Source organism: Budorcas taxicolor, chromosome 2, assembly GCF_023091745.1.
Source record: "Budorcas taxicolor isolate Tak-1 chromosome 2, Takin1.1, whole genome shotgun sequence".
Taxonomy (NCBI): domain Eukaryota; kingdom Metazoa; phylum Chordata; class Mammalia; order Artiodactyla; family Bovidae; genus Budorcas; species Budorcas taxicolor.
Genome location: NC_068911.1, coordinates 164,337,776 through 164,357,662, shown reverse-complemented (window position 1 = coordinate 164,357,662; position 19,887 = coordinate 164,337,776). Strand labels below are relative to the sequence as shown.

General features: G+C 40.4%; 1 protein-coding gene and 1 non-coding gene across 4 annotated transcripts in view; one reads left to right on the top strand and one right to left on the bottom strand.

Annotated features, from left to right (window-relative positions):
* The window catches only part of DIS3L2 (DIS3 like 3'-5' exoribonuclease 2), a 360,246-nt gene that overhangs the window by 230,601 nt on the left and 109,758 nt on the right, over nt 1–19,887 (bottom strand). The gene's annotated exons all lie outside the window — the stretch shown is intronic.
* On the top strand, nt 14,975–15,046 carry TRNAG-CCC (transfer RNA glycine (anticodon CCC)). Its single transcript has one exon. It is a non-coding gene; the product is annotated as a tRNA-Gly (tRNA).

Below are 19,887 nucleotides of genomic sequence, written 5' to 3'. Positions count from 1 at the left end.
GAAAAAAACAAAATTCCTTCGGCAACCAGTTCCCTTCCTTGTTCTAATTAATAGACTGATGAGAGATGAAGAACGGGGGGACTCACTGTGGCAGGACCTGGTCACCCTTCTCACCAGGCTGACCACGCAGATACGCTCAGGTTCCTGAGCTGAAGCTGTGCCCTGGATACAGTGACTTTGGGGGCCCAAACTTGAGTTCTTCACAGGGTCCTCTCAAATGGGGCTTTGCACCAATTCCCATTTCCAGCTGTTAACTGTATTAATTACATCATCAACATCGCTTTTCTTTGAGCACGCTCTGCTCCAAATCTTTCCCTTGCCTTAGGAGAAACCACTTTTAAATTTCTCTCTACTAAAGCTTTAATTGGTTTTGAGCTTCATGGCTCCCCAAAGACCCAAAATGTAGGCACACATACTTATGTGCTCCCATCTATAGCTGGCTTTGACTTACTAATTCTGCATTTTTCCCACAGATGAATGACTCCTCCAAGTTTAAGCTGACTTCCATCCGAGTTTTTCTTAAAGGGACCAAACTTGACCTGTTACTTTTCAGTACCTGAAATAACAGTGTCTGACTAATGTTTCTTTACCTGCCTTCTAAAGATGAGCTATCCATCAAAACTTCAAAAACTGAAAAAGGTGCTGTGCTATTGTAGAGGGTAGAGACTGGCCTCAAAGCATGGGAAGCTAAAGAAAATGAGTTTTGCTGTGTTTTGAGCCCAGACCCCACATACAGCAAACATTTATATATATATATATATATGTATGTATATCATGTTCTAAGTCCCTTAAAGCACATGTGACATTTCATCCTCTTGAACATTTCCAACAGGGATAATAAGATGCAGCTCACTGCTTGGGCAAAAGGGAAGAATTAAATGCTGCTTCTAAAGAACCAGCCCCCTTTATCAATTCAGTTGTTATTATTAAATACCTAAAAATGGCAGGGCTCCAAAATAATCATTACCAGGCAAAAGAAAACAGTTTAACGACGAAAAAAATTCTTAGAGGTTACGTCATTGCTGAGAGCCAACAAGCCCCCAGCAAACGGAACAATGCACCACTCAAAAGTAGCTAATGTTTGAAGCTTCTTTAATGGAAAATTGCTTCTCCTTAATAAGGTAACAAGAATAGCTCTAAATGCAAATCAGGCAGGTCACTGCTGCCAGGTTATACAGATGCGGATGAGTCACTGCCGCTGATGCCTAATTGGCAAATCTGAAGGTTTGATAATGGATCCTGTGTGGCTGCTACGGAGAAAAAGGATTCAGGTGTTAGACAGGAGAGCAACCAGTTTGGTCCTTCTTCAGTTTCAAAGGAAGAAAGGATAATCTTTTGCAGAACATTTCCTGAGTACAAGACTTTGTTCTGGAGGTTAGCAGTAGATGAAAGGTGAGCAAAAACAGTTATATGAGGGAAACAAAGAAAATATTCAACCCCAATAATATCAGTCATGGAAAGTGAACTGAAAAAAACAAAAAAGTAGCTATGAAGAAGAGTCACATAGAGAAAAAAAGAAGTCACAGAAAGGAAAGATCACACATTTAGTTGGAAGAAGTAAGTAGAGGCTCATGGGGAAAACCTCTTGTGGACTTAGAGGGCCCCCAGGGACCCTCACACCTCCTGCTCTTCACACTATGACACAACTCCCTCCTCCCTCTGAGAGAGGCAGGACGATGACTTGCTTCTAACCAACAGAACATGGCCAAGACAGCATGGTGTCACTTTCACGGTTAGGTTCCAACAGGCTGTAACTTCCACTTAATAACAGACTCTGTCCCTTGCTGGATCTGATGAAGCCCGCTGCCATTCAGAGAGACCCATGGCAGCAGCTGGCAAGGAAACAGGTGCTCAGTCCAAAAGCCCACCAGGAACTGAGGCCAGCCAACAACCACATAAACTTGGAAGAAGACCCTTCCCCAGTAGAGCCTTCAGATGACCAACATCTTGACTGCAACCTTGTGAGAAACCCTGAAGCAGGACTCCGCTGGGCCATGTCCAGATTCCTGACCAAAGGGGAACCTTGTTTCCTCCACTCACAATACTTAGGATTCCAACTGTATGGGTTTCCACACCAAGCAAGTCTCCAGTCCTCTGCGGACACTGCCTGCTCGTTCTACACTTTAATTCAGTCCTGACACAAACTGTCTGGGATTAGCACAGGCATCACAGGTGAAGGGCTCAGTCCCACTAAACTGCCCCTGCCCACTTTAGACACCAAACACAAGCTGTGGGTCTCCAGATACCCTACACTCTGAGCTGGCCACAAATGGAGGGGTTCCCATGGCCCCACACTTACGCCTGATAATCCGTCGTCATTATGACTGATGAGTCATCACAGAACCCAGGGCAGCACTTAACTTACATTGACTTGCTTAGTATAAAGGATACAGCCAGAGAGGCCTAGAAGGACCCCAAGCACGGCAGCTTCTGTCCCCATGGAGTCGAGCGGTGCACCACCCTTCCAGGACGTGAATGTATTCACCAAGCCATAAGCTCTCCAAACCCCACAGTTCAGGACTTTTTATGGAGGCTTCACCACGTAGGCATCAACAATTATTAACTCAACCTTCAGTTGCTCTCTGCTCCCTGAAGGATGGCAGTAGGGCTGAAAATGTCAAGCTTCTAACCATTGTGTGAAACGGTTAGAATCATTTCATGAACAACCCCATTCTGAAGCTATCCAGGAGTCTACCAAGACTTGTCACATAGAACAGTAAATGCTCCTACCACTTGGGAAATTCCAAGAGATGTAGGAGCTCTGTTAAGATGTTCCTATTACCACCATTACTTGGGAAACTACAAGGGTTTTAGGAACTCTGTGTCAAGGAACCAGGGTCAAAGACCAAATATGAGAACAAGCACCCCTATCACTCAGGAAATTCCAAGGTCTTTAGGAGCTCTGCGTCAGGAACCAGGAGTGAAAGTCGCTCAGTCATGTCCGACTCTTTGCGACCCCATGGACTATACAGTCCATGGAATTCTCCAGGCCAGAATAATGGAGTGGGTAGCTGTTCCCTTCTCCAGGAGATCTTCCCAACCCCAGGGATCGAACACAGTCTCCCTCATTGCAGGTGGATTGTTTACCAGCTGAGCCACCAGGGAAGCCGGTCAGGAGCCAGACGCAGAAGCCAAGTACATATTTCTTTCTATGTTCCACTGACCTACAGTGGGATAAGTCAGTGGGACAGGAAGATGTGAGATAGTAAACATGTTCTATTAAGCCACTAAGCTTGTGGCAAATTTGTTACACAGTGATAGTTAATATACACTTCAAATGACAGTTGAAATTAGAAGGTTAGAGGAATTTTCAGAGGAAGAGTTGGGAAATTAGGCAGCATTCATGGCTAATGAATGACTGATTTGACTTTGCTTGACAAAGTCGCTCGACATGACTGAGCGACTTCACTTTCACTTTTCACTTTCATGCATTGGAGAAGAAATGGCAACCCACTCCAGTGTTCTTGCCTGGAGAATCCCAGGGATGAGGAGACTGGTAGGCTGCCGTCTATGGGGTGGCACAGAGTCGGACACGACTGAAGCGACTTAGCAGCAGCAGCATGGCAGAAAAGAGGAGGCATGCAGACACCAAGATGGAAGAGGGAAGTGGGTGTTCAGGGACAATACAAGGTCCAGTTTGGTTGGAGGTGAGGTCTGAGTGGGCAGGAGCAAGAACATAAGCTGGAGAGACAGGCAGGAGGCCCCTGGTGGACAAGGACAGCCGTAAAGAGCCGTTAGAGCTCATCACTGACATCATGTGGCATGAGAACCTCTACAGGAAAACTCATTTGACACTTGTTGCTTTAAGAGGCAACAGGCTTCAAAAAAAAAAAAAAAAAAAAGATTTGGAAAAGGCCCACAACTCAATGTTACGCTTTATCCCTTTCAAGGTATTTTCCCTTCCATTACCTCATTTGACTTATGTAAGAACCTGTGAAGAAGTCAAGGCAGGCATCTCAAGTGCTTTTTTTTTTTTTTAACAAATAAGGAAATTTTAACATATAAGGAAATTTTTTTTTAACAAATAAGGAAAAGCACTAAGAGGCAAGAATGACTGACGAAAGCTTTTGTTCAATACTTTTTTGTTTCCTACTAACAGCACTGCCACATTTTGTTGGCTCCTCCTTCCCTGGTGGAGATGCAAACAGGACTGGCCAGACAGGTTTGGATCCTGGCCCCAATGCTCCAGAGCGGGCTCAAGGAGCACTTATACCTGCAATAGTAGGTACAGGGAAACCTAGGTGAATTGCAGAATTGAGAATATAGTAGTTCAGTCTGCAGAAGCAGATATTAAGAGAGCCTTGAAATGAGGAGGGTAGAAATGAACATCAGCTCCCAAGTCGAGCCTATCAAGTTCATACTCGACTGCTGCCTCTGGCTCAAGCAAATGAGTCAGAGTGGAGGGGACTGGCCAGACAGGGGTCAACTAACTGGGGGCGGAGCTGAGAGACTTCACTAAGGCCGCTGAGCTTGACTCAGGGGCCTAGTGAAAGGTGTGCAGGGGTGGGAGGCTGGTTCCACTTAAAACTGATAGAGGTGACTCTTTCATTTTTGAGGGTTTTTTTTTAAAGCAGTATCTGAAAACCAACCTAGACAGCATATTAAATAGCAGGGACATTACTTTGCCAACAAAGGTCTGTCCAGTCAAAGCTATGGTTTTTCCAGTAGTCATGTATGGATATGAGAGCTGGACTATAAAGAAGGCTGAGTGCCAAAGAACTGATGCTTTTGAACTGTGGTGTTGGAGAAGACTCTTGAGAGTCTCCTGGACTGCAAGGAGATCAAACCAGTCAATCCTAAAGGAAATCAGTCCTAAATATTCATTGGAAGGACTGATGCTGATGCTGAAACTCCAGTACTTTGGCCACCTGATGAGAAGAACTGACTCCTTGGAAAAGACCCTGATGCTGGGAAAGACTGAAGGTGGGAGGAGAAGGGGACAGTGGAGGATGAGATGGTTGGATGGCATCACCGACACGATGGACATGAGTTTGAGTAAACTCTGGGAGCTGGTGATGGACAGGGAAGCCTGGCGTGCTGCAGTCCATGGGGTCACAAATAGTTGGACACGACTGGGCAACTGAACCGAACTGAAAGGGGAAACTGATGTCAGAGAGATGAGTCATAAATCTGCAGAGTGGCAATGAAAGGGTCTCCATCAAAGCAAAAAGGCATATGAAACCTTATGAACGCAGGTCAAACACTAAGCTACAAAAAGGCTTCACTATTTGACTGAATTAAGTTGGCATATGCTGACGAGAGGGGTGGACGAGGAAGGGTGTCTTGATGGGGCCTTCCCTTCTTGGAGTCTGAGGACCTGAAAACTAACTTCACAGACAAAACTGCTCAGAATCCCAGGTCGAGCTAAGTGGGGATGAAGACATTAACCATCCCCACCTGTAATGATTCTCACTTTCCCAGTTCAATAAGTACAAAACTAAACTTGTCTCTTTCAAGCCACTCTTTCAAAATAATGGTTAAATGCAAAAAAAAAAAAAAAAAAAAAAAGGCCCTTCCTGAATAATTTGAAAGTTGCTCAGTCCTGTCTGACTCTGTGACCCCAGGGACTATACAGTCCATGGAATTCTCCAGGCCAGAATACTGGAGTGAGTAGCCTTTCCCTTCTCCAGGGCATCTTCCCAATCCAGGGATCGAATCCAGGTCTCCTGCATGGCAGGCAGACTCTTTGCCAGCTAAACTACAAGGGAAGCCCAAGAAAACTGGAGTGGATAGGAATAAAAGTTACTTTAAATAATTGTGAGAATCAGTCTTTTTTAAAAAAATAATCTTTAATCATTTGATATTCATTAAGGTAAGAGAGACATTCCTTCATTTCTAGAAAATAGTCATCACTTATTTCTATACACTTTTCTGTTAGGCCCCGTGCAAGGCTCTCAAAATCTTTATCAGAGTTACGTACCAACCACCACCCTTGACCCTGAGTTTTCCATATCTACCAGCTCAGGCCTTGGTTTATAGGATAATGACTACTTCAGGTAACTCCAACTGTGGACCATCTACCCAATAATCTCTCCTATTTCCCATAGCTTTAACTAACAATATTCAGATTTAGAACTCGCATCAGTCCTCCTCTGGGTCTATATTTCTATTTTCAATCACTCACTGAATGTCACAACGTGAATGTCCCCCATTCAACTCAAATTCAACACGTAATCAGAATCTAGATTCATCGTCCATCTCAAACCTGGTCTTATTTTTCTCATTTAAGATGTCAACACCTGTGCAGTTGCCTAATTAGATATCAAGTTAGTCTCATTCTTGAGTGTTCCTCTGCCTTATGTCCCATATCAGATCTACTAACGAACTCGGTCAATTCTGGTTCCAAAATGTCTTGCCTCCCTATCCCTTCCCTTGCATGCCAGCTGCCTTTGCTATCAGCCAGGTCTTCAAACATCTTAACTGGTCCCACTGCCGTGCCCCAATCTCTCCCCTCTTCCTTACAATCAGTCTCCTTTCCTTAACAATGCTGGGTGACTTCCCATTACCCAGATCTCTTAGCAAACACAGATAACTGGACGGAAGTTCACCACAGCCTGTTTCTCTATCCTCCTCTCCAGACTGCCCCTCACCCTCCACCCCATGCATCCTGTGCTATTCCCTAGAGTCCTCAAGCTGTGGAGAAAAAAATCTCATGGGTCCCTGGCCAGCCAATGTATTGATATGACTTAGGTCAGATGTCCACTCAGTATCCAAATAAGTCCTGGGGACAGGGCAGAGCACATTGACCACTTTAGTAAAGGCAGTTCCCATGGCAGGGGAAGAGGGCCGTCAAGATCCAGAACACATGTCTGTTTCTTTATCTCCTCTCATGGAATAATTTTACCTCAAGGACAAGCATCTGGATTTTACTCTTCATTCACCTTTCTTTACCGAGGAAGTGGCAGGATGCCTGCCTGGTCGTTCCCTCTGTATCTGTCTGAATGCTTAGTTGAGATGACAGAATATTCCACATAAACTGGCTTATATCTCAAAGGTGATTCACTGGCTAATGAAATTACAAGTTCAGAAGGAAGGCAGGCCTCAAGTCAGTTGATCCAAGGCTCATTCCAGTGATGGTTGTAGGGGCCCAGAGTTTTTTCTACTTCTTCACTCTTCTCTCCACGACACTTGGCAAGTCATAGGAGAGCTTCCAGTACCAATCAGGGATATGTGTTTCGTGTTCACATCCATCAGGACACTATTTACATCCCAGAATTCTAAACAGGAGTCACCCTGATTAGACAGCTTAGGTCATGTGCCTACGAGAAGAGGAAATGGTATGACACCACAATGTGCCCAATGCAGTAGTCACAAACCACATTGAGCTATTTATTAATAAAGTAAAAGTAATATAATTAAAAATTCAGTTTCTCAGTCACATATCTCAAGTGCTCAACAGCCACACGTGACTAAGTGGCTAGAGACAGTACTGAACTGTACAGAAAGTCCTATTGGCACAAGGTGACCAAGCAACTTAACCAACTGGTATCAGGCAACCAAAACTCAGCAGCTGGGGTCAACTTAGCTCAAAGTCCAAGGAATTCGGGGAAAGGGCAGATGTCCAGATGAAAATCTGGGTATATAGGCAAAAGGGAAAGAGGGAAATAGACTCTAGGTGGGCAATGAACAATGCTCAACAAATTCTTGTAGAAAGAAATTAAACTGATCTGGCATGATTTGCTCTTCAAAAAATGTAACCCATTTGGAGAAATTATCTGTTGTAATTAGAGGTATAAGGTGTTTTTCTTTAATGAACTCACTAACTTCCTGTGGGACACTGGACATGCCAAGTAACTTCTCTGAGTCTCAGTTTCCTCGTCTGTAAAACAAAAGGGGTGAACTAGATCAGTTGTTACTAACCTTTTAATCAAAGCAGAATTTTGTACAATACATTTTTAATTAACTTTTGCCTCAGATCTCACACTTTGAAGTGTTTTTAGTAACTTACATGCATCAAAAATTAATGTTATCCTACTTCTTAATCAAAAGGATACAACTGTTCATTAGAGCCTCTGATCAGCAGGAAAAGTCTATATTACCATGGTGGGCTGGTATCATTTGTATCAAAAGTAAAATAAGTTGACCTTGCCATCTTACTTAAAGTAAATGAACTATTTTCATTTACTGTCATGAAACAGTGCTCCACGGGAAGCCCCTGGGGTAGACTAACACACGTCAAGGAGAGTCCTTGATCTTCCAGGACTCAAGTAGGTCCAAAATTTTATGATGTCTAATGTAACTGTAAACAGATATGATTCTTGTCACTAGCATGGACTTGCCTAACCTGAAAAGTACCAGAGAGGGGTTTAAGTAGACATACTTGGAAGAAAGATTCCAAGGATGACTGGAAAAAGGAAGAAAATGATACCATCACACAAAGATGTTGATCTGTAAGCACCCCAAAAGTAGATTATTAACTAATCCAAGTAGGCAAGTATAAAGCTAAAAGTCAAGCAAGAGAATTAGGAATGTAATACCACAAAAGATGTTTAAAGAACTAGGGGGCAGGGGGTGGCTCCAGAGACCTTCAAGTCTTCATCCACCTCTACTTGGGAGAAGGGCAGGCACACATAGAAACTGACTGCTAGAGGCCCGGGAACTTCTGTTTCTCAGTAACAGCATGAACTGCACTCAATACAGACTACTTCCTTTTATTTAAATTTCTATCCCAATAATTCAGTGTTTAAGTGCTAGCAAAAAGGCTGACAAGCATGCCTATTCCTAGGTGCTGTAAGGAATGGATTGGAGCAGAGTACATTCTATAAAATAAACTACTTGTAATGTTAGAAAAATGTTCTGAAGCTCCAATTTCCCAGGTCCAGTGAAACATCAAACAGAAAATAGGTAGGAGTGACTCGATAAAAAATGGAAAGAGGAGAAGGTGAAAACAACAGGCCAGAGAAAGAACTGGACAAGCTCTAGGTATATTTCAATAAGGAACAAATGCAACTGTTATTATTTCAACATTCCTCATGGTTTTCTACCTTTGTTAACCTTTCTAATCACTAGGTATTTCATGATTTTAAAATTCTTTTAAAAATACCCACATTTCTCAAACAGCTGATACAGGTAGTGTAGGCAATGTGATGTAGGTAGTTGTAGAATATGACCCAGCAAGCAACTCTACTCCTGAATACAGTAGTAGTATATGCTGGTAGTAGAATATGCTGGTAGTAGTATATGATAGTATACTGAATACAGTAGTAGTATATGCTGGTAGTAGTATATGCTGGTAGGAGAATATGCTGGTAGTAGAATCAGTTCAGTTCAGTCACCCAGTCATGTCCGACTCTTTGTGACCCCATGAATCACAGTACACCAGGCCTCCCTGTCCATCATCAACTCCCAGAGTTCACTCAAACTCATGTCCATCGAGTTAGTAATGCCATCCAGCCATCTCATTCTCTATCGTCCCCTTCTCCTCCTGCCCCCAATCCCTCCCAGCATCAGAGTCTTTTCCAATGAGTCAACTCTTCGCATAAGGTGGCCAAAGTACTGGAGTTTCAGCTTTAGCATCATATGACCCAGCAATTCTACTCCTGAATACAATTCCAACTGAACTGAAAACAGGTACTCAGATATTTGCACACCAGTGCTCATTTTTACAGTACATTTAGTATTCTGGCCTGGAGAATTCCATGGACTGTATAGTCTATGCAGTTGCAAACAATCTGACACGACTGAGCGACTTTCACTTCCACTTTTCACTTTCACTCAGATACCTGCACACCAAGGCTCATTTCGGCATTATTCACTATTCAAGAGCCAAAAGGTAGAAGGAAAACAGTGTCCATTAACATGAATGGATAAACAAAATGTATATTCAACATAATGAAATACTACTCAGTCATGAAAAGAAATGATATTCTCATACATGTGACAACATAGATGAATCTTGAAGACATTAGACTAAATGAAATAAGCCAGACACAAAAGGAGAAATATTGTATGACTCCATTTATATATGCCATATCGAGAATAGACCAAAACAAAAAAAAGAATAGACCACTTAAAGAGAAGCAGTAGATTAGTGGTTAGCAGAGGCTGGGGTGGATTAAACAGGGAGTTACTGTTTACTTGTTACAGAGTTTCTGTGTAACATGATTTAAAAAGTGTGGGCATAGTACTAGATAGTAGTAATGGCTGTTGAACATCATGAATGTAATTAGCAGAACTGAACTGTAAACTTTAAAATTATTAGAAAGGCAAATTTTGTGCTATATATATCTTATCACACACACGGAAGACTTTTAAACCTACAAGAGTTTCTTATGGAGTCTGTAGGGCAGGGAGCAGTGTGCTGCTGCTGCTGCTAAGTCACTTCAGTCGTGTCTGACTCTGTGCGACCCCATAGACAGCAGCCCACCAGGCTCCCCCATCCCTGGGGTTCTCTAGGCAAGAATACTGGAGTGGGTTGCCATTTCCTTCTCCAATGCATGAAAGTGAAAAGTGAAAGTGAAGTCACTCAGCCATGTCCAACTCTTCGCGACCCCATGGACTGCAGCCTACCAGGCTCTGATAATATTATTTTTTTCAAGGAGGGAAACTCAGGTGGCAGGAGAGAACAGGTAGGGCCTGCACTCTGACAGTCCCTTAAAGTAACCCTTAGAATCAAGGGGTTCTCTTCAAGGAACTAACTAGACGCCAATGATTCTTTAAATTACATTTCCCGCCCAAATTATGACGTGAAATTCAACCCACATTTCCAACTACACTTAACTCCCTCAGACTTCACATGTCTAAAGATAAAAGTAGAGATTACTGACAATAAATAAAAATAGGAGAAATAAATCTCTACTAAAAAACAGACACATCACTTCCTAGCGTAATAAAAAATTACTGGCAAACTGAAAGGTTTGATTATAGATGCAGAGGAAATTAATTGAAAAAAACTTTGTACAACTCTATTGTAAAATATTAATATTAGAATAGGTGCTAAAATGTATAATTTTCTTGCAAAATACAAATTATCAACATTAACACAAGAAGAGGGGAAAACCCTACAGAAACAAACAATCATTAGACATGGAAAAAGATGCCAGATAAAGTCTTAACCCACGTTTCAACCTTCAGTGCTTTAAATGGTTCAAGTACCAGGAACACTTTATCCTTCTCAATGCTATTCTAACTGCTCCAAAGCAGTGAGAAAAAGAAAGACTCCCAGTTCTTCCCGCAAAGTTAACAAAGCCTGATACCAAGACATAGGGCTTCCAAGGTGGCTCAGTGGTAAAGAATCTGCCTGCCAATGCAGGAGATGCAGGTTTGCTCCCTGGGTGGAGAAAATTCCCTGGAAGAGGAAATGGCAACCCATTCCAGTCTTCTTGCCTGGGAAATCCCACTGGCTACAGTCTATAGGGTCACAAACAGTCAGACACAACTGAGCAACTGAGCATATATACACACACACCAAAACACAACAAAGACTGCCTAGTAAGAAGAAACTCACATCTTGTATTATAAACCCCAAAATCAAAAATAAACATTAGCAAACAGAACTGAGTTACATGTTAAAACATGCTATACACCATGACCAAATGAGGGTCATGGTTGTATGAGGGATTTAAGAATTATTCAATGTTATATACATCATCAAGTAAACAAGCCAAAGGGGAAAAAATGAAATCTTGAAAGAAGCTCAACAGGCACTTAAAATAACAATTCAATATCCATTCCCATATAAACTTTAAGTAGAAAAGAAAGAGGACACTTGGTTAACTAGGTCTCAAGCCAACAACCAGCACCGTGCTTGAGGGCTTAATACTGGAAGCATTCCTATTAAAGTCCGGAAGAAGGCATTTACCACCATTATGTAATATAGTTCTTAAAGTAATGGCCAACGCAATGAGGTAATAAATGAAAAGCATAAAATTAGAATGGTAAGGGCAAAATTATTTGTAGATAAAATTGTTTTACACCTAGAAAATCAAAACCACCAATGAGAAAATGATTGGAAATATAAGAGCATTCATTAAGGTATCTATTTTAAAGAGACAAAACAACACCAATAGCTTTCTTATTGTATCAATGATTATATGTAGGAAATTGCTGGAAAAATTTCCTTTCAAATTAATACTAAAAAACACAAAATACTCATTGGCTTTTTCTAAAGTACAATAATGCTATAAACTATTAAACATTTTAAGAGGATGTAAAGATTCTGCAATTCACACTGTGAACAGGTTTGATAAACCAAGACATATACAGATCACACTATAGTCAAAACAGGGTACAAACAGTCCCCCAAAAAGGACCACACAATTGAGCAAAAGGATTGAGGCAATAACTTTTTATCCAAATTATTCTAAGTACCAATACATGGACAAAAAGCCATTCCAATAACCACAAGAAACTAAGGAACTGAAGCAGTGCTGCATTTCCTAACAATATATAATTAAAACATTCACTAAAGTCTTGTTCAGCATCAACTATCAATTTCAATAGCATAAGCCAGTGGTTCCACAAGTGTGGTCTGAGATCCTGCCAAAAGATTCACAAGGTCAAGACTCTTCATAATAATACTAAGACATTATTTGTCTCTTTCACTCTCATTTTCTCATATTTGTAAAATAAGGATCAGTAAGCTAAACTGGCCCCACAGGCCAAACCCAGTCATGTCCAGTCATTTACATATTCTCTACATCCACTTTCAGGCTACAAAAAGAGTTAAGTAGTTGTGACACAGAAGTCTATCTCTGGGTATCCCACAAAGCTGGAAATATTTACAATGTGGCCCTTTACAGAATACCTTTGCTACCCCCTGCTCTAATGACTACTGGAATGTGTGCTGATGTATCCTGTGTTTTCTAGAATTTTCTAAGGTAATCAATTTAAAGTATAAACAAGCACATTTTAGATGTTACTTCCATTTTTTGCCTCTGGATTTTGACTATTGTTTTATCTACTATAATCTCATTAACCTCACTAATACCCAATTTTAAATCACTATTTTAAAATCTGAAGTTTTTCTTAAATGTTGACTTGTGTGCTTGTAGAAGCAAATACACTTATTTTGCAATATTTTAAAGCTGTCTTAGTTTTCATTTTAAATACAGAAATATTGATAGATATAACCTACATACACAAGAGCACCTTGGAGTCTTCAGTAATTCTTAAGAACATAGAAGTGTCCTGAGACCAAATAACCTGAGAATTACAGGTTTAAATAAGTTGTAAGTATTTCCAGCTTTGTGGGATACCCAAAGACAGACTTCTGTGTCACAACTACTCAACTCTTTTTGTAGCCTGAAAGTGGATGTAGAGAATATGTAAATGAGTGGACATGACTGGGTTTGGCCTGTGGGGCCAGTTAAGCTTACTGATCCTTACTTTACAGACATGAGAAAATGAGAATGAACTGCAGCAGAATACACATTCTTTTCAAGAACACAAGGAACACTCTCCAGGATAAATCACATGCTACACCACAAAACAAGTCTCAACAAATTTAAGAGGATAGAAATTATATTAAGCACTTTTTCCAACCACAACACTATGAAACTAGAAGTCAATTACAGAAAGAAAAATGGGCAAAGAACAAACATGTAAAGACTAAACAACATGTTACTAAAAAACCAATGGGTCAACGGGGAAGTCAGAAAATACCTCAAGACAAATGAAAATGGAAACAACTTCCAAACTCTATTGGATGCAGCAAAATCAGTTCTCAGAGGGAAGTTTATAGTAATACAGGCCTTCCTCAAGAAACAAGAAAATCTCAAATAAACAATCTAACCCACCATCTAAAAAGAAGAACAAACAAAACCCAAAGTCAGCAGTGGTAAAGAAATAATAAAGATCACAGAGGATATAAAATAGAGATGAAAAACCAACAGAAAAGATCAATGAAACCAAGAGCTGTTATTTTTTTAAATAAATAAATAAACAAAATTGATAACCTTTAACCAGAACCACCAAGAAGAAATGAGAACTCAAACAAACAAAATTAGAAATGAAAGAGGAACAATAACAACCAATACCACAGAGATACCAAAAAAAAAATCATAAGGAAATACTACAAACACTTATACACTAACAAATCAGATTACCTAGAAGAAATGGACAAATTTCTAGAAACATACAAACTGCCAAGACTAAATCAGGAAGAAACAAACAATTTGAACACACTGATTACTAGTAGTGAAACTGCATTTGTAATTTAAAAAAATTCCCAGCCAACAAAAGTCCAGGACTGTATGGCTTCACAAGGGAATTCTACCAAACATACAAAGAAGTACTAATATAATATCCTCCCTGAACTAGTCTAAAAAAAAGTGAAGAGGACAGAGTACCCCCATGAAGCCACCATTACCCTAATACCAAAACCAAAGACATGACCCAAAAAGCCCTACAAGCCAATATTTGGGAAGAACACAGAGGCAAAAATTCTCAACAAAATACTAGCAAACCAAATCCAACAATATATAAAAGGATCATATACCATAATCAAGTGGGATATACTCCAGGGACACAAGAATGAGTCAATATCTGCAAATCAATCAATGTGATACATTAGCAAACAGGATAAAAATCACACAATCATCTTAATAGACACAGAAAAAATAGTTGACAAAATTCATTATCCACTCATGATAAAAATTCTCATCAAAGTTGGTAGGGAAGGAATATATATCAATATAATAAAGGCCATTTATGACAAACTCTGAGCTAACATCACACCCAAAGGTGACAAATGAATTCAGTAATGTTACAGGATATAAGATTAATATATAGAAATCTGTTATAATCACTAATTATAAAGTACTTAGGTCCTAGAACATAGCTAATGCTCAATAAATATCAGTGATTATTATTTGTAACTACATATATGGTTAGTATGTATATAAAAATATATCCAGGTATATCCTAGATATGGCAAAAGTAGTATTCAGAGGGAAATTTATAGCTTTAAAAGCATTTCAAAGGAAACAAGAAAAGCTGCAAAGACTTATTGAACTGAGGAAGTTGGGAAGGGACTTCCCTGGTGGTCCAGTGGTTAAGACTTTGTGCTCCCAATGCAAAGGGCCAGGTTCAATCCCTGGTCAGGGAACTAGATCACACATGCTGCAACTAAGACCTAGTACAGCCAAATAAATTAATTAAATAAAAAGAATTTTTAAAAAAAGAAGTTGGGAAAAGGGCAAAAAAGGACACCCTTCCAAATAAGGAATTAAGTGACTATGATAAGGGTAAATATCAATGATACAAAGAACAAGATCCCATCAACAATAAACAGAAGAATAACACAACCAAAAATCATGCTCCTTGAAAAGATAACCATGGGTAAATTAACAAGATGGCGCCAGTCAGGCTCTCTCACCGCACACTCTCAGGCCCTCTCGCCCCACGTTCTGTAAACAATGACTTTGCATGGTTGTGTAATGGCTGAGATTACTTACAGCACTGTACATGCACAGCACAAGGCACTCGCTTGGTCATGGGCTACTTTGTGTGGAATGCCAGTATGAACTGCATCAGGGCTACACTGGAGCAGCATCATGGTTATGTTATATGAGGTTACGTTACGGCTTCATTATTATTATGTTATGGTTATGTTGTGGCTGCTGCTACGGCTGCCATGCCAGCCAGGAGAGAGGCTGTGTTATGGCTGCCACGCCAGCCAGGAGAGAATAAACATGTCTGCGGTTCCTATGGCTCCTTGAGTCTCCTTCCAGCCTATTAGCTCGCAACAGTGTGCATGGTGTGAAGAGCAAGACAACTGGCATCACAAACAGGATTAGCCACACAATTAATAAGATGGATCTTTGGCAAGCAAGAGTTAAGAAAAAAGAGAAAAGGGTCAAACAATTAAAATATATAATGCAAAGGGAGGCAAAAGTACAGACACAAGGAAATTTTTTAACAATTAAAGAATATTAACGGGCTTCCCTGGTAGCTCAGCTGGTAAAGAATCCACCAGCAATGCAAGAGATCCTGGTTTGATTCTTGGGTCAGGAAGATTCCCTGGAGAAGGGATAGACTACCCATTCCAATATTCTTGGGCTTCCCTGGAGGATTAACTAATAAAGAAACCCCCTGCAATGCAGGAGACCTGGGTTCAATCCCTGGGTTGGGAAGATCCCCTGGAGAAAGGAACAGATATCCACTCCAGGATTCTGCTCTGGAGAATTCTGTGGACTGTATAGTCCATAGGGGTCATGAAAAGTCAGACAGGACTGAGCAATTTTCACTTTCAATGAGTATTAGGAATATCTATGTGCTCATAAATTCAAATGGATAAATTCCCCTTAAATTATGCCAGAATTGGCACCAAAAATAGAGAGAGAGATTAAACAGACCAATCAGTATAAAAGAGACTGAAAGAGCAACGATCTCACCTTCTGAAAAACAGCAGGTGCAGATAATTTTACAATGAGTTCTACCAAATTCTAAGGAACACTTAATTCCTCTCTTATACAAGCTGTTCCAGGAAAATAGTAAACAGTCAAAAACTGATCAGGACACTTCATGAAGCTAACCTATGATAAGAAAATGATAGGGCTATTCAACATAATACAAAAAACCCTACACTATATATTACCTAAGTAAATCTAGTATTATATTTAAAAAATAAAAATATATCAGGATTAAGTAGGATTTATCCTAGGAATTCAAGGATGGTTCAACAACAAAAATAAATTTAAAGGAGAGAAACCAAATAATACTCTCAATCAGTAAAAACTTAACTTCATAAAGTTCAGCAAAAGGTAACACTGTGGAGTTAATAAAGGTTGTGTGGGATATGTGACCTCAGCACAGGGAAAAACTAAAAAAACTATAAAGTATTTGATTAATTTTACTGCAGTAAAATTAAGAAATTTTGTTCAATGAAAACACCATAAAGTTAATAGATGAATGAATAAAGGACAGAAAAACAGAAGTTGCTTGCAATGCCTAAAATGGAAAAGGGATTATTATGGAGAATAGACAAGAAATTCCTGCAAATCAACGATAGAACAGTAACTCTGATGGAACAATGGGCAAACAATATGAAAAGGCAATTTACAGAACTTAATCTCTAGAGGATAAAAACTTGAAAACGGTTGGCAGGAACAAGAAAACAGAAGACGCCTCATAGGTGTGGAGAAAAGGGAACCCTCCCACACTGTTGGTGGGAATGTAAATTAATGCAGTCACTATGGAAAACAGTATGGAGGTTTCTTAAGAAACTAAAAACAGAGTTGCCATATGATCAAGAAATCCCAAGCCTGATCATATATCCAGACAAAACCATGATTCAAAAAGATACATGTACCTCTATTGTTCACAGCAGCGCTGTTTACAAAAGCCAAGACATAGGAAGACAAGTCCATCGACAGATGAATGCATAAAGAAAATATTGTGTACACACACACACAATGGAATATACTCAGCCATAAAAAAAAGAGAGTGAGGTAGCTCTTCCTGATTCCTGAGGTTGACCTGAGCAGGCCTCAGCAGGAGAAGTAACAGACTGAGTCAAACCCCATAAAGGGACAAGGATTCCCTGTGGATTCTCCCTTCAAGAAAAAGCTAAAGGCGGCCAGAGACAAAAAGAGAGAATTTAAAATGTCACCAACTCTACATTCAAACCCAAGCCTTCAGGGTACTTGCAGAAGCCTACTTCCAGACCAGGAAACTGAACAAGATCTCTGACAGACCCTACTAAGGTAGAGAACAGGAAAAGTATGTCACAGCCTGATTGACTCACCACTGCCAAGATTCAACACTCTTCTTAAAGTTCCCAAAGATGTATGATAAAGAGCTATGGGACCACTCAGTCATGACTTTTCCTCTCCTTAGGAGCTGGCTAATCAGGTGGCTGGCTAATCAGGTGGCTGGCTAATCAGGTGGCTGTTACTCAAATACTTGATACCAAAGGATATTTATTTGCATTGCCCCTGGTCTCGACCAGATGGCCATTTCCTGTGCTGATAATGCCACTGCCCAGAAAGTGGTAAAAGCTTAGCCTTGAGAGGCTGTGGGGCTGGACCTAGAAAAGGGCCCCAGGTCTTTGGCCCATTCTCTCTCAGGGGTTGAGGGTGATCCAGATCCATGCTGTCTTTCTAGAAGAAACTACTGTGTAGGTCTGAGATGCTCAGAGAAACTTTTCTCTGAATGCAAAGTACTTGCTGCAGACAGCTGAGGTTACTTGCTCACTTACCAGAGAAACTGGTAATTACAGTAAAGATATGAATCCTGGGCAAAGAGGGATATACAATGCATACTGCAATATACAGCATTTGCTTCAGATTTTAAAAAAAGATATTAAAACAAAAATAAATAAAAAGCCCTCTTCTGCACATAAGTGTGATTAGGATTGATAATCCATCTGTAACTAGAAGACAAAGCAAAGAACCTTTCTAGAAGTCATAGGAAAAGTTTATGATGTTCTTAAGGTTATGGTTTGTTTCAATAACAAATTTCAAACCCTTAAATGGTGCAAAAAGTACTAACATCCTAACTGTAACCAGATTTTATACTATCCAGAGAAGAAAAGCTGGTTGAAATATTCTAAAAACACCATGATTTTTAAAAGAGCAAATTGCAATTTTCCTAAATATCAAGAGGGCAAGAAATGAGAAACAGCCATGTGGTTTCACCAACTCTCTATTTAGAGGCTAGCAGGAAAGAGAAATTGGTACCAGATACTGAGGGAAGGATTAAGGCTGTTCCCTCAGTCAGGGCCAGTAAGGAAGCAATATAAATAACAGTAGGATAGGAAGACCATAAAAAGAGTAAGGAAAACACTGCATACAGTGGACTTGCAAAACACTCAATGATACTTACAGAGATGGAGGGACTAGATGACATATCAAGAGTAGGTCCAGCATCAGAATTTCCCAAACAAAGAGCCAAGTGGATTACTAATATCCACCCCAGGCACCAATTCTGCCATCACTTCCATCCATCAATACTTCCTTGCCCTTGTATTGATACCAACCACTAATGAGAAACTGAGGCATCTTAACCCTTCAACTTGGAGCCTGGGGGAAAAGAGGCTACTGAGGTCTGCCAACTTCAATCACCTGAGCAAGGATTCCACAAAGTAGTTTTGGGATAATTACCCCATCAGTTCCAAAGTACTAACTCCCCTTGGCTTTGTCCTTCAAGTATCTCTCTCTCTTGGTGACCCTGTTGATAAATGACTTAACTATTTAGGGTCCTCTCACAGAAAAGACATGACTCACAGTATTGATGCCATTATGATACACATGTACTCTCAAAAGAGGGTCACAGTATCCAACTATTTTTAAAAGAAAAAAGAAGAAACATCAGAAGAATGAATTTTCAAGGAATAACATCCAAATGAAATTGGCTGGGCCGTGAACAGTGAAACCACTAGTTGTCTATAAACAGGCCACAAAAACAGAAAGAACCTGGGTGTCCTCAGGTCAGCACACCTGGTGGGGCAGTGAGGAAGCACGGGCCTCCTATTCAGACAGAATTTCAAAGTTGGAAAGTCCTTCTGGATGAGCAGTACTTGGCATCAGAACACAACATATGCTTTTAGAAAATGCTCACTGCCCCAGATCACTCCCTCATCAGCAGTAGAGACACAGGGTGACCCTTATATGCAGTCACTTCCTGAAATCACCTCCAACTTTCTTCAGCAGTCAGAGAACTGTGCTCACCAGTCTCTATCACAGCGTGTCTGCTCAACATCCTCCTTTAGTAATCTTCTGGCATTTCTTCCAGCCTTTCATGGGGGCTGTGCCAGAAACTTCTTCCTGATTAAAAAAAACCTCATAATCTAGTTGGCCTAGCCAGGTCAGTTTTTTCCATTTCACGACATACATAAAACTCAATCTGGCTAGAAAACAGATTCCCTGCACTTAAAACCTTCTAGAAATCTATTCATTGAAATATTCCAATTTTTGCTTCTTTCCCTTAAGTTTCTCAGAGTGCACT